Source organism: Notolepis coatsorum, assembly GCF_963971535.1.
Source record: "Notolepis coatsorum genome assembly, chromosome: 18".
NCBI classification, from domain to species: Eukaryota; Metazoa; Chordata; class Actinopteri; order Aulopiformes; family Paralepididae; genus Notolepis; species Notolepis coatsorum.
Window position 1 is genome coordinate 77582391 of NC_140182.1, and position 15168 is coordinate 77597558.

General features: G+C 42.0%; 1 protein-coding gene across 1 annotated transcript in view; it reads right to left on the reverse strand.

The window, feature by feature from the left end:
- Positions 1–15168, reverse strand: part of magi2b (membrane associated guanylate kinase, WW and PDZ domain containing 2b) — a gene marked incomplete at its 3' end in the record, with an annotated part of 475453 nt that overhangs the window by 174297 nt on the left and 285988 nt on the right.

Genomic DNA, 15168 nt, shown 5'->3' on the forward strand with positions numbered 1-15168 from the left:
GTACGTTGTTATAGACAGGAGAGGTTGTGTACTAAATAGATTAGATTTAGATTAAAATGTATTGTCATTATACAGCACAAGTACAGTATAAGGAAAATAAGTTTGGCATCCAACCAGAGTGCAAATGTAACAGTAGAGTGCAACAGTAATATTTAGCCTAATAGAAACAGGCCTATAATTTCCTCGGCCCAATTTGCTTCCTTCTTTTACATTTTAAATGTATTAACTATATGGACCATGTTGGGCCATGTTCTACAGTATGTCGCATATTGCTGCTGCTCTGTGTTTGAAAGCATATTGAAAGAAGAAATGTCTCTCTCTCACCTCCTCCTCGGCCCCATTATCATCTGCTTACAAATTAGCTGGCCTCCACTGCACATCAATTTATTAATTAAACGATAAACTGTGACTTCAGTGTCCTCCATGTTTAAATCAATCTTCGTTATTGTTCATTTGCACATGCGGGTCAGTTGAGGAGCAGTGACCAGTTCACACTGGAATCTGATACTGTCCACATTTAAATAATGTGACCAGCCAAACCAAATAAAATCTGATCTGAGCAATAAATCAGAATTGAAGACTAAAGGCTTGCAGTGTGAACGTTTCCATAGACAATGAATTGGTAGAGATAGTAAATAACACAGGCGAGCACCCAGAGTGGGTTTATGGGGATAAAGGTGCATTGTCTGGTTTAGATTTTAAAACACCACTGGAAAATAGCTTGTTTGGCTATAAAAACACATTATGTGGGAGTACGTAAAATCAGCCTCCCGTTTACTGTCTATGGAGCAGGTCCAGACTTTATACCTGATGAGATCACAGGTTTTATCCTAGGTTCCCAGGAGCCTCATTTATCAAGAAGTTATTTGGCTTCATCCTAAATTCCTGTGTACGGATCATTTCAAAGAATATGATAAAAAAAATAGCTTTTTAATAGAGAATGAATGTAAACCTATTTGACATCAAGATGACTTATTGTTCAATCATAACTTTGGTCATGGATTTGGTCGTGAATATTTTGTGAGAAACTTTTATAAAAGTGGCCCTTCGTTTCTGGCATCAGGAGAGTTGTATGACAGCATGTACAATAGTGCTGTATATACATATATATATATTGCGACGAGCCTGGTGGGGTTCAGACTCGCCACGGTGCAAATACAAACAAATTAGAATGTCTACACAAGAGCAATATCAACCAATACGAGTATTTATTGAATTAAAGGCAGAATCCAGTTGGAAAGGCAAAAGAATGGTCGTGATACAGTCCGAGGGTCAAAAACACAAAACAGGCTCGCAGACAGAAAAAGGGATTGTTCAATACTCAGGGTAGTCGTCCGGTCCAGTGTCAGTACACAAGGGGGTTTCTCGGCCAGTCCTGGGTCCAGTACACAATGAACACCTACAGTACTCGCCTTCACCTCTCACCTCGCAAAACTCCATACACAACAATCTCTCTCTCATTACAAAAACTCCAAGAAGTGAACTCACTGCTTTGTAACGTGTCTATGTGTCTTTTGAGGATGAGAGTGAGTTTAACCCATAGCACCGCTACTCGCCCCAGTCACTTCACAACATCGGAAGTCCATCGTGACCGTGCTTCGCGGTACCATCCGTTACATATATATAGTGACGAGCCTTGCGGTGTTCAGGCTCGACACGGACCAAAACAAACAATTCCGATGTCCACACAAGCACAATTTCAATAAACAGTGATATTTATTGATCAACAGTACAGATCCGATGGGCAATAGAGTAGTCAAATTACAGTCCAGGGTCAAAACACGTTCCAGGCTCTCGTACAAAAGGGAATGTTCAATACTCAGGGTTTGTCGTCCGGTCCAGGGTCAGTTTCACAAGGGGGTATCTCAGCCAGTCCAGGGTCCAGTAACACGAACACCTTCTCGCTCTAACCTCTCCTTTCAATTACCTCTCACCTCACAAACTCTGTATATCACACTCTCTCCACAATCTCTGCTCCTTCCTCACCTCCACTCAACCTTTCTCTGTCTCTCCTAGGGCTTTATGCTATGTGTGTCTGTGTGGGATGTGGGTGATCACGTGGTGCACAGGTGTATTCAGTCAGTCCCAACCAACTCCTCCATTCTCTCCTCTGCCCGTGGCAGTAGTATCTCCTTTCCTCCACGTAGCCATGTGACGGGGGATGATATCTGCCACAATATATATATATTTATTCTTATCGTATATATATATATCCACAATCTAATGAAGTGATTTGTTAAATTGAGCTGTATTCCCCTTAAACTAAGGAGTACTTTGTTGTTGTGGTTACATGGTAACTGCTGAGCTGGAGAAGGAAACATGATATCAGTCATGAGGAAAGTATCAAGGTAAAGGTCAGAGAGAGCAGTGGACTGAACGCAACAACAGTCCTGCTGGAGGTGAGAGGATCCAACAGGCACCAAAGCACACGGCCCAAGATTTTATTGACATGTCAGCATTCAGGGTTTTATTGCCCTGAATAAGTTGTGTTTTTTCTCAACACCGTGCAACAGCTAATTTATATACTCAGACGTCAAAGTGTTTGCGAAGGCTGCGGCGAGCCTGCCGAGCTCCTGCAAGCCTACCGGCAAGGTCTACATGCAGCTGGCCAAAGATTTAACTGTGCGTCAAAGCGACCGCATGGTAAATACTAGGGGTGGGAATCACCAGAGGCCTCACGATACGATACTATCAAGGATACTTGAGTCACGGTACGATAGTATTGCGATACTAAATATATTGCGATATGCTGAGTATTGCGATATTATTATTGCGATATATTGCGATTTATTACCTTTTTTCAACTGCAAAGTAAAACTTTGTCAACATGTTTTATCTAATAAAATAAAGTTCAGTCTGTTCATCTCACTTCAATAATTTTTATTGCAGAACATGGTATTTTCTCAAGCAGACAGATGTAAACACTGTAATCTGTGTTGCATGTACCTGACAAACTGAACTGTTTGTATTACAGTCATATTCCAACTTAACTGAATGCACATGTGTGTGTGGACTACTGTACTATTACAGGTATTGAAATGAACAATGCAACTTCCTTAAAAAAAATTACAATAAAATAAATGTAATTTTTATATTTTTTATGAATAATTAAATATCGACATTTGGCGACCCCAAGTATCGCGATACTACTACGTATCGATTTCCCCCCCACCCCTAGTAAATACAGAAGTACGTCAGAGGAACCCATACACGACGCACATTGATCTTATGCAGAGAACGCAGAGCTGTGATTGGCCGCTGGGCTGGGCAGGGCCGTGTACATGTGACAATGTTGTGACATACTTCCGTATTTACCATTTATGATCTCAGGATCTCAGTTCCATTATCGATCGTGATTAACTACATTACAAACACAGACCAAATCCAAGAAAGCCTGGCCAAGGAAATATAGCCATTTGTACAACACAACGCAGCATAGCCACCTAGTGGTTCGGCAGTGTACTGCAAAACACACTGACTGTCAAGCTCCGACAAGCAAGATATCGGTGACATCCGGCGTTGAAGGTCTTAACTGAAGTCGAACCGGTTTCCCTCCTCGTGATATTTGCTTTTAAAGCACAATAAAGCAGCGCCTTGATTTGAAATTTAAATGAGATCTTCAACGTCTGGGGAAATATGTATATTGTGTGATTAAATATTGAGCGCGAGTGAGAGATTTATTTAATAATCCCTCAAAGAGAGAGTGAGATGGATAGAGAAAGAGAGAGAGGGGGAGATATAGAGAGTGCAAGGGAGAAAGAGAGAGAGTGAGAAAGAGAGAGATAGAGAGTGAGAGAGAGGGAGAAAGAGAGGGGGGAGGAGAGGGCGAGTGAGAAGGAGAGAGAGAGGGAGAAAGAGAGAGAGAGTGAGAAAGAGAGAGTGAGAGAGAGGAAGAAAGAGAGAGGGGGAAGGAGAGAGAAAGAGAGATAGAGAGAGAGAAGGAGAAGGGGCAAAGGGAGGATGGCTATGTCTAAGCAGAGAGAGAAAGGGAAGAGGATGAGTGGGGAGTGAATCCAGGGACATTACTGTAGTTCACTTTCATCCCAGCAGGAGAGAGTTGGTGCCTCAGAGAGGAACACAGAGCCATTACTGCCTGGTAACTAGACGCTGCACCGGCCACCATGCAAACAAAACACTCTAATGACTGAGAGCACAGGAAATACACCTGTGCCATATACAGTATATTAGGGCTGTGTACTGGCGATACAATACACATCACAATACAGGGGTTACAATTCAGTATATTTCGATATATTGCGATACTGTATAAACAGGGCGATATATTGTGATTTATTTTTAAAAAAAATTAGGAAAACTGTTTAAAGTTTAGAGAACACACCTCCATGTGCATACGAATAGAATAAAATAGAATAGTCTTTGTTGTCATTACACAATGAGATTACAACGAGAACATCTGGCACGACATGGTGTTGTGACAGACAGAGTGGGCGTGTCTCTTCTGACATCACTAAGGTGGCATCCTTCATTGGCTTGCGTCAGCCTGGCACAGAGTGGGCGTGTCTCCTCTGACATCACTAAGGCGGCATCCTTCATTGGCTTGTGTCAGCCTGGCACATAGTGGGCGTGTCTCCTCTGACATCACTAAGGCGGCATCCTTCATTGACTTGCATCAGCCTGGCACATAGTGGGCGTGTCTCCTCTGACATCACTAAGGCGGCATCCTTCATTGACTTGCATCAGCCTGGCACATAGTGGGCGTGTCTCCTCTGACATCACTAAGGCGGCATCCTTCATTGACTTGCATCAGCCTGGCACATAGTGGGCGTGTCTCCTCTGACATCACTAAGGCGGCATCCTTCATTGACTTGCATCAGCCTGGCACAGAGTGAAGATGTGAAGACATCCTTTTAACTCTGCTGAGAGGAGCGCTGCACAGATGGTACAGATTTGTACTCCTGCAAAAAGCTGCATGGTTTTAGCCCAAAACTGCATGGGATTAGTATAAAGTGAGTCTGTAATGGGTGGACTGGTGGGTAGACCAGCTTTAAAATGTCCCCAAGGGGATCAATAAAGGAATATATTGTCTTATCTTATCTCATCACAGATTGGTGGGTAGACTGGGTAGACTGGTGGGTATACTGGTGGGTAGACTGGGTATGCTGGTGGGTAGACTGGTGGGTAGCCTTGTGGGTAGACTGGTGGGTATACTGGGTAGACTGGTGGGTAGACTGGTTGGTAGACTGGGTAGACTACTGGATAGACTTGTGGGTAGACTGGTGGGTAGACTGGATAGACTGGTTGGTAGACTGGGTAGACTACTGGATAGACTTGTGGGTAGACTGGTGGGTAGACTGGATAGACTGGTTGGTAGACTTGGTAGACTACTGGGTAGACTGGTGGGTAGACTGGTGGGTAGACTGGATAGACTGGTTGGTAGACTGGTTGGTAGACTGGGTAGACTACTGGATAGACTTGTCGGTAGACTGGTGGGTAGACTGGATAGAAGTGTATTGATATTTCCTTATACCCCTAATATATATGTGTGTCTGACTCTTAACCACCAAAACCTGCACGGACTACAACGTATGATGTATATATATCATGCCAGTTAGGGTACCTTGTGTATACTGCACCTTGTGTACTTTTACTCTTACTCATAGTATATATTCAGATTCAAATTCTTTATTGCCTATATTTATTGTAATGTATAATATAACCGATAGGGCATACAGACCCTCATCTGCACCTTTGTTTACACTGTTTATTTTCAGATCAAATATTATTGCCTACATTTATTCTTTCTACTATAACCCTGCCTATACATGTAGCTCCCCTCCCCCCTGCTGCTATGACGCCTGAATTAAGGGGATCAACAAAGGAATATCTGATCTTATCTTATCTATAGCCTATACTGTATATACATGGATGTATACATGAAGTGTATGAAGTGGGATCACAAGCGCTCTTCATCAAACCTCCAGTCTTTGAACACACACTGTCTCCGTGTTCCTGACCAGAACACACACTGTCCCCATGTTCCTGACCAGAACACACACTATCCCAAAACACACACACTGTCCCCTTGTTCCTGACCAGAACACACACTGTCCACTTGTTCCTGACCAGAACACACACTGTCCCCATGTTCCTGACCAGAACACACACTGTCCCCATGTTCCTGACCAGAACACACACTGTCCCAGAACACACTGTCCCTGTGTTCCTGACCAGAACACACACTGTCCCAGAACACACACTGTCCCAGAACACACTGTCCCTGTGTTCCTGACCAGAACACACACTGTCCCAGAACACACACTGTCCCCTTGTTCCTGACCAGAACACACACTGTCCCCTTGTTCCTGACCAGAACACACACTGTCCCTGTGTTCCTGACCAGAACACACACTGTCCCCCGGAGTAAGATGCCTCTACTACGCACCATTCAATATCAACCTTCAACTGTGATTCACAATGAAATACACACATACTGTACATATACACCCACACACATGCACACACACGGTGAATTAACATCAAGGGTTTCCTGTTCAATGACACTAAGTAATTTCAGTCTCTTTACCTAAATCGGCCTCTCTCTCTCTACTCACCTCCTCTACATCTCTCTCTCTACTCACCTCCTCTACATCTCTCTCTCTCTACTCACCCCCCCCTCTCTCTTCTCACTTCCTCTATCTCTCATTCCTTCAACTTTCTTCCATTTTAATGTGCATTACAAATTGAGTTACATTGCCTGCAGCGCAGCCACCCAGAAACAGACAGTATCCCAGCGGGGCTCAACTCTGTGTAAGGAGAGAAACGCACGCACGCACGCACGCACACACACACACACACACACACACACACACACACACACACACACACACACACACACACACACACACACACACACACACACACACACACACACACACACACACACACACACACACACACACACACACACACACACACACACACACACACACACACACACACACACACACACACACACACACACACAAAAACATGTGCACATACACACGCAAGTACACATGACTGCACGTGCCCACACAGACACACGGCATCTCACACACACACTGGGCAAATGAACCAGCAAATCCCCCATCTGTAGATGCCCGACAGTATCCCTGACAGCGCAGCAAAGCAGATGCAGTCTTGACATGACTTGGAGATGGCACCCACACAGCACCCTGCTCTCTCACACACACACACACACACACACACACACACACACACACACACACACACACACACACACACACACACACACACACACACACACACACACACACACACACACACACACACACACACACACACACACACACACACACACACACACACACACACACACACACACACACACAGCTACCCAAGGCCCACCATAAGAAGCTGCATCGTGTGGCTCTCAGCGTGTGCAAAGCGTGTCCTCGCTTTCTCTTGTCTATGTCTATACTACTACCTACTATGCTAGTATCCGAGGACGACCTAGATAGATGTCTATACTACTACCTACTATGCTAATATGTCTATACTACTACAATACATACTATGCTACTATGTCTATACTACTACCTACTATGCTACTATGTCTATACTACTACATACTATGCTAATATGTCTATACTACTACGCTAATATGTTTATACTACTATCTACTATGCTAATATGTTTATACTACTATCTACTATGCTAATATGTCTATACTACTACCTACTATGCTAATATGTCTATATTACTACCTACTATGCTAATATGTCTATACTACTACCTACTATGCTAATATGTCTATACTACTACCTACTATGCTAATATGTTTATACTACTATCTACTATGCTAATATGTTTATACTACTATCTACTATGCTAATATGTCTATACTACTACCTACTATGCTAATATGTCTATATTACTACCTACTATGCTAATATGTCTATACTACTACCTACTATGCTAATATGTCTATATTACTACCTACCTACTATGCTACTATGTCTATACTACTACCTACCTAACATGCTAATATGATTATACTCATATCTATCATGCTAATATGTCTATACTACTACCTAACATGCTAATATGTCTATACTACTACCTAACATGCTAATATGTCTATACTACTACCTAACATGCTAATATGTCTATACTACTATGCACTCAAGACTGTAGCACTTAAGTTCAACACTGTGATGAACATTGTTACTTAGCTACCAGAGTTGTACCCTTCCTGCTGACCTGTTGTACAGAACTTGTAAGTCACTTTGGATAAAAGCGTTCAGCTAAATGACAAAAGGTAAATGCAACTAAATGTATCCATCCCGACACCAGTGCCCCCAATCTCCATTGGGAGGGACTAAGGCTCAATCCCACGTGCCACTACCTAGTCGAGGGCACTCCAAAACTAGAGGTAGGGCCAAGGGAAGGGAATTGGGATTGGGCCTAAATACCCATACAGGGCCTATCTCTAACCCTAACCTTAACCACTCCCACTACCTACGAAGTCTCTCCCCAGGTAACTGGGCTCTTCTGAGTACCTACTGAGGGTAAGGGTGGGTATAACAAATTATTCCTATCACTACCATAACACTCTCATTACAGCCAATGTTAACACTTTGAATGCCGACCAGAAATCCGGAAATGACTTTTTAGCGATTTTAGCATATCTCATGATCTTAGCGGAGCTATTTCTATATTTTATATTATAACTATGGGGAAATGGTTTGGCTCATTTGACGACGACGAGTTGATGTGCACAATGAAAAAAAACGTTTGTTTCTGCATGTCTTCGTTCGTTCACAATTACAAGTTAAAAAAGGTCAACACAGGTAAAAATCCAGGTAGATTCTTTAGAAAAGGAGTTACGGGCACTTTTATGAAAGGTGCGCCGCCCGGGTGATAATAGGTACTGAACGTGTTATAAAGCAATTTAGACTGGGATGGATGGATGGATGGATGGATGGTTTGTTTGATAGATTGTTTTATGGGTTTGATTGATAGATTGTTTTATGGGTTTGATTGATAGATTGTTTTATGGGTTTGTTTGATAGATTGTTTTATGGGTTTGTTTGATAGATTGTTTTATGGGTTTGTTTGATAGATTGTTTTATGGGTTTGTTTGATAGATTGTTTTATGGGTTTGTTTTAGGGATGTCCGATATTATCGGCCGACCGATATTATCGGCCGATATCGGCAGTAAAATGTGATATTGGAAAATATCGGTATCGGTTTAAAAAAAAAATAAAAATATTTGTTATATATATATCCAGTAAAATGATTTGTTACCTGAAATTATTCCTTTTTTTGGGGGGGGGAAACCCTGCATATATCGGTATCGGTTGATATCGGTATCGGAAATTAAGAGTTGGACAATATCGGAATATCGGTAAAAAAGTCAATATCGAGCATCCCTAGTTTGTTTGATAGATTGTGTTATGGGTTTGTTTGATAGATTGTGTTATGGGTTTGTTTGATAGATTGTTTTATGGGTTTGTTTGATATATTGTTTTATGGGTTTGTTTGATAGATTGTTTTATGGGTTTGTTTGATAGATTGTTTTATGGGTTTGTTTGATAGATTGTTTTATTGTTTGATTGATAGATTGTTTTATTGTTTGATTGATTGAATGTTTGATGGTTTGTTTGTTAGATTGTTTTATTGTTTGATTGATTTATTGTTTGATTGTTTGATTGACAGTCCGACTGACTGACTGACAAACTTGAAATGCAGTAATACTATTATATCGATCAGGTGGGAATATATTGTATTGATCAGGTTAGTAGATATTGTACCGATCAGGTATTATAGATCATGTGCATGCAATAAACAAAAAAAAAACATTTTGACTGTTTCTCATTCATGTACTGTGCATAATCTGCTCCCGTGTTGTAGACATTGTGTTGCTCTGTACCTACCTGTTTTTCAATTTATTCGTCCATACATGATAAACACATTCATAAAGTAATAATAGCTTGTATTGATAATATATCAATTAGTTTCACTTGGAAATACTACTACCTTATCAACCACCATGCCTGGCGCTAACGAACAAGTAAGTTATAACTACTGGTGTAGGTCCAGAAAATATTATTATAAAATACAGAATACTTTACAATGCAGAAAACTTGAAACTTTGATGAAATGAACATTTTTATTTCAAAATATGTTCAATAAACTGGGTGACAAGTCATCAGTACCAACCAGTGTTGCTGTGCATTAGACACATATGCTGGTAACATTCACAGTATAGAATTATGGTAATTTTCCAAGACAATACCTTATAAAAAGTTAACACTGGCTGATGATAACCAACCATTGTTTCAGTGCATTTAGGAGTTTGCTGGTAACATTCACAGTATAGGATTATGGTAATTTACCAAGACAATACCTTATAAAAAGTGAACACTGGAGGATAATCAACCATTGTTTCAGTGCATTTAGAAGTTTGCTGGTAACATTCACAGTATAGGATTATGGTAATTTACCAAGACAATACCTTATAAAAAGTGAACACTGGAGGATAATCAACCATTGTTTCAGTGCATTTAGAAGTTTGCTGGTAACATTCACAGTATAGGATTATGGTAATTTACCAAGACAATACCTTATAAAAAGTGAACACTGGCTGATGATAACCAACCATTGTTTCAGTGCATTTAGGAGTTTGCTGGTAACATTCACAGTATAGGATTATGGTAATTTACCAAGACAATACCTTATAAAAAGTGAACACTGGCTGATGATAACCAATCATTGTTTCAGTGCATTTAGGAGTTTGCTGGTAACATTCACAGTATAGGATTATGGTAATTTACCAAGACAATACCTTATAAAAAGTGAACACTGGAGGATAATCAACCATTGTTTCAGTGCATTTAGAAGTTTGCTGGTAACATTCACAGTATAGGATTATGGTAATTTACCAAGACAATACCTTATGAAAAGTGAACACTGGAGGATAACCAACCATTGTTTCAGTGCATTTAGAAGTTTGCTGGTAACATTCACAGTACAGGCACGTCACATGATCAACTACAGGGCATATCTTACTTGGTCTCTCGCATCGATGACTGCATTGTCCATTGATAAATGGATGAATCGCCAGATGATCTGTGGACCAAAAAATATCCAATACATGCTTCCAAAGTATATAAATAAGAGGCCAATGGACTGCATTAGAAAAGTGTGGTATGTTACCTACAGTATATACTTTTATAAACTGGGTGACTGTCAGCAACCATTGGTTCTGTGCAAACGGTAAAAATGAGGGGGGAAAAAGATAAATAAAAAAATAAACCATATACACACACAATGCAAATGATGAATGGAGTCGACACAGCTAGATCGCTAACATAACATCTCATCTGCAAGTGGTCCAAACATGCCTATGCAATATCGACAACCGTGGCCCAAATACATGTGTTCAACGCATTTGTCTTGTACAGAAAACAGTGCAACTACCCATACACTATACTATACTATACTATACTATACTACTCTCAGCTAGCTATACTATGTACCGGTACACATGGTTCTGTCTGTATCACACAATGATGGATTATTTAGAAGTAATCTATACTTCTGTGTGCCGGATTATTTAGAAGTAGTCTGTACTTCTGTATGACAACTAATAAAGAAACTATTTAGAGAAATCCCTCTTTGTGTGGTACAGAGCGAAGCATTTGTCACGATGCAGGGGGACTGCACGATGTGCAAAAATATCTGGTCTCACTCCTGATGCCACGCCTACTGCAGACCCGACATTTCCTACACGGTAGCTTTTGCTTGGGGGTGGCTTTGTATGCAACCATTACATGCTTCACAAAGCCACCCACTAATCTGCTCTGCGGGTCCCCCGGTGGGGCCCTAGGGTCGCGCTGCCCGTCACGCCCCACCTGCTCAGCCCCTGCCTCCTCCTCATCCCCACCCCCTGCCTCCTCCTCACCCCCACCCCCTGCCTCCGCCTCCATCTCTGCTGTCACCCCAGGAATCTTCTTCTCCTGACCCCCTGTGTAGGTCCGCGCCACAGCCCTGGTGAACCGGAAGAGGTTGTAGTAATGCCCTTGTGGGTGCTTGCTTTTGTACAAGACAAAAGCATTGAACATACATATTTGGATCAGATAAATCACAAACTTTTTGGTCCACTTTCCAGTCTTACGTGTAACCGGATAGTACGAGAGGTTTTGATCCAGCTGGTCGACGCCGTTCATGAATTTATTGTACGACATGATTGATGACGGCTTGAGCATCTCCACCCTCAGCGCTTTGCCCTTCTTCTGCTTCTTCCACACCTTCGCCATTTCCATGGTGTCCTCGTGGTAGCTGCTGATGGTCTTCACGATCCTCTTATCGCGCCATGCCACGATCAGTACCTGCTTATTGTTGACCGCAATGCGCTCCCCCACACGGATGTCACGTTTGGTCACGTTCTTGATGATGGCTGGCTCCCCCCGGTGCTTCCTGAGGGTACCACAGACGTCGGTCTTCAACTGTCGGAGCCTGGCGGACATGCGTACACTGTTGTAGAAATTATCCATGTACAACGTATATCCGGCCCCAGACAAACGTCCAAGCAGACCGACGACCGTGTCCCCCAGGAGCGAGCCTTCCCGGCAATATGGCTTAAATGCAAAGCAATATCCTGTGCGTGATTCGCACAGGAAGTACGACTTGATGCCATACCGGGTTGGCTTGTTGGGGTTGTAGACCCGGAAGGTCAGGCGGCCTCGCCATGCCATCACCCCCTCGTCAATGGCGAGCTCACGTTCGGGCTGGTACAGTTCCTTGCACCTCGCGTTGACATGGTCGACTACAGGGCGTACCTTACACAATTTGTCTCTAACTTCCAGGGATGTATTGTCCGCAAAGTGGAGGAATCGCCAGATCAATTGATACCGGTTGCGTGGCATGGTCTCCGAGTAGTACGGTGTGTACATCATATCGTCAGTGGTCCACATCATGTCCACGCAAGGCTTCCGAAGGACACTGCTCAGGAAATTGAGTCCAAGGAACTTCTTCAGCTCCTTCAATGTGAGGGCCTGCTACTGGTTAGCGTGGGGTCCAGCCGGGCAATGGACTGATCAGCGTAGAGGTTGGTCTGGGCAACAATGGAATTGAGAAAAGCATCCGTCAGGAACAGATCTAGCCATTTTGCAGGCCGGTACGATTTCAGTGCCGCGGCGTCCTGGAGCAACCCCGGTTGGGCTGTGAAGGGGATCCTGTGAGGCACCCAGCCCTCACGAGACCAGGCATTCTCCTCTTCCTGACGGATCGCAGCCTTGCTCTTCGCTCCTCCGCGTCGCACGCCACGACCTGTCAATTATACAAATATACTATAACACCCCTACTGTAGACAAACATTCATATGCCACGTAGTTACAAACTGTGTGTGAGTGAATGAGTGAGTGTGTGTGGGGTTCAGATGTCAGAGCTGGACGTGGTGTGGGGGTCAGAGGTCAGAGCTGGAAGTGGTGTGCAGAGTGAGGCCAACTTACCGCTCTTAGATGTGCGTTTCCGCCCTGCAACGGGTTCCGGCATGTCCAGACTAGCATCCAGTTCTAGAATCACATGATGTAATACATTACACTAGGGCAACGTATTGTCATTTTATTTACATGATATATATATATATATATATAGCATTATGTGTTATATTTTATGTACAATTACCTGCAGGAGTAGAATGTGATCCTATGTCGTTGCCAGTCTCTTTGTCACTCTCTGCGGAGTCTGCGCCAGAATCTGAATTGGATTAAATTCATTCAGTAAGTAAGTCTCATAAAACACAATAGTAATACATTTACATACATGAATGTAGTTAGTACATACCCAAGCATGTTGGTGTACCAGCGCCGGACTCTGTGTCGGATCCTGTAATGAACACAAAATAAATCAGCGGCCATTGTACATCAAAGCATGTACATGTACATGTGTGTGTGTGTGTGTGTGTGTGCTGTAATCAATGGAATTGTGCTAAATGCTATGCTACACAGGCATATAGTTGCATGCTATAGAGGCATATAGAGTAGAGCCATATGGAATCCGCGATCACGGAATCGCGGATGGAATCGCGGAATTGAGCAATAAAAATGGAATCAACTATATATAAAAAAAAAATAATTTAAACTTTTTCTTTCTTTTATGTTGTGGGACTTGTACAGCACTTTGTTCAACTTTGTCAGTGCTGTAAAGTTTAAACCTTTTTAAATCTTAGACGAACAAAACACTTTGCTTTCATGAAATATTGTAAGCCGTCATTTGAGGCTTTATAAAAGCAGCACAATGAACACAAATCTGTCAGTGCCGAGTCCGACCTCATCTTAAATAACAAACAGCATTGCTTGTTGTAATTAACAAAGAGAGGCAGAGTTGATTTTGCAAAAATATATATATATATAATTTTTTTAATTTTTTTTTAATAATCAAATTTAATTTTTATATTCGAATCCCATGCCCATCGAACAAAGCTTCGAAGCTTCGAAGTATTTAAGACAGCCCTATTAAATGGACTGTTATATCTTATTAAATTGTGGACATTTATTCATTCCCACTTATTAGACACTATTTCTGATGGTAAAATGAGGGTACAAAGCAAAATACAGAATTCTGAAATATTAAAACGGAAAAAACGGAATTTGGAAAAAAATTTAATGGAATTTGGAAAAGAATAAAACGGATTTCATATGGCTCTAATATAGAGGCATCACCATGTGCTATATATTTGATTGTGTGTGTGTGTGTGTGTGCTGTAATCAATGGAATTGTGCTAAATGCTATGCTACACAGGCATATAGAGGCCACCATGTGCTGCAAAGTTCAAAGGTGTTGGATAGGGTTCCTGCCCTTTGATCTTTGTGTGTGTGTGTGTGTGTGTGTGTGTGTGTGTTGTAATCAATGGAATTGTGCTAAATGCTATGCTATACAATTCCATTGATTACAGCACACACACACACAATTGTATGTATTGAGCCGTACTGTATTGTACCCATTCTGCAATCTGTTAAATAAAGTTTTCATTCATTCATTCATTCACACAAAGATCAAAGGGCATGAACCCTATCCAACACCTTTGAACTTTGCAGCACATGGTGACCTCTATATGCCTGTGTAGCATAGCATTTAGCACAATTCCATTGATTACAGCACACACACACACACACACACACACAATCAAATATATAGCA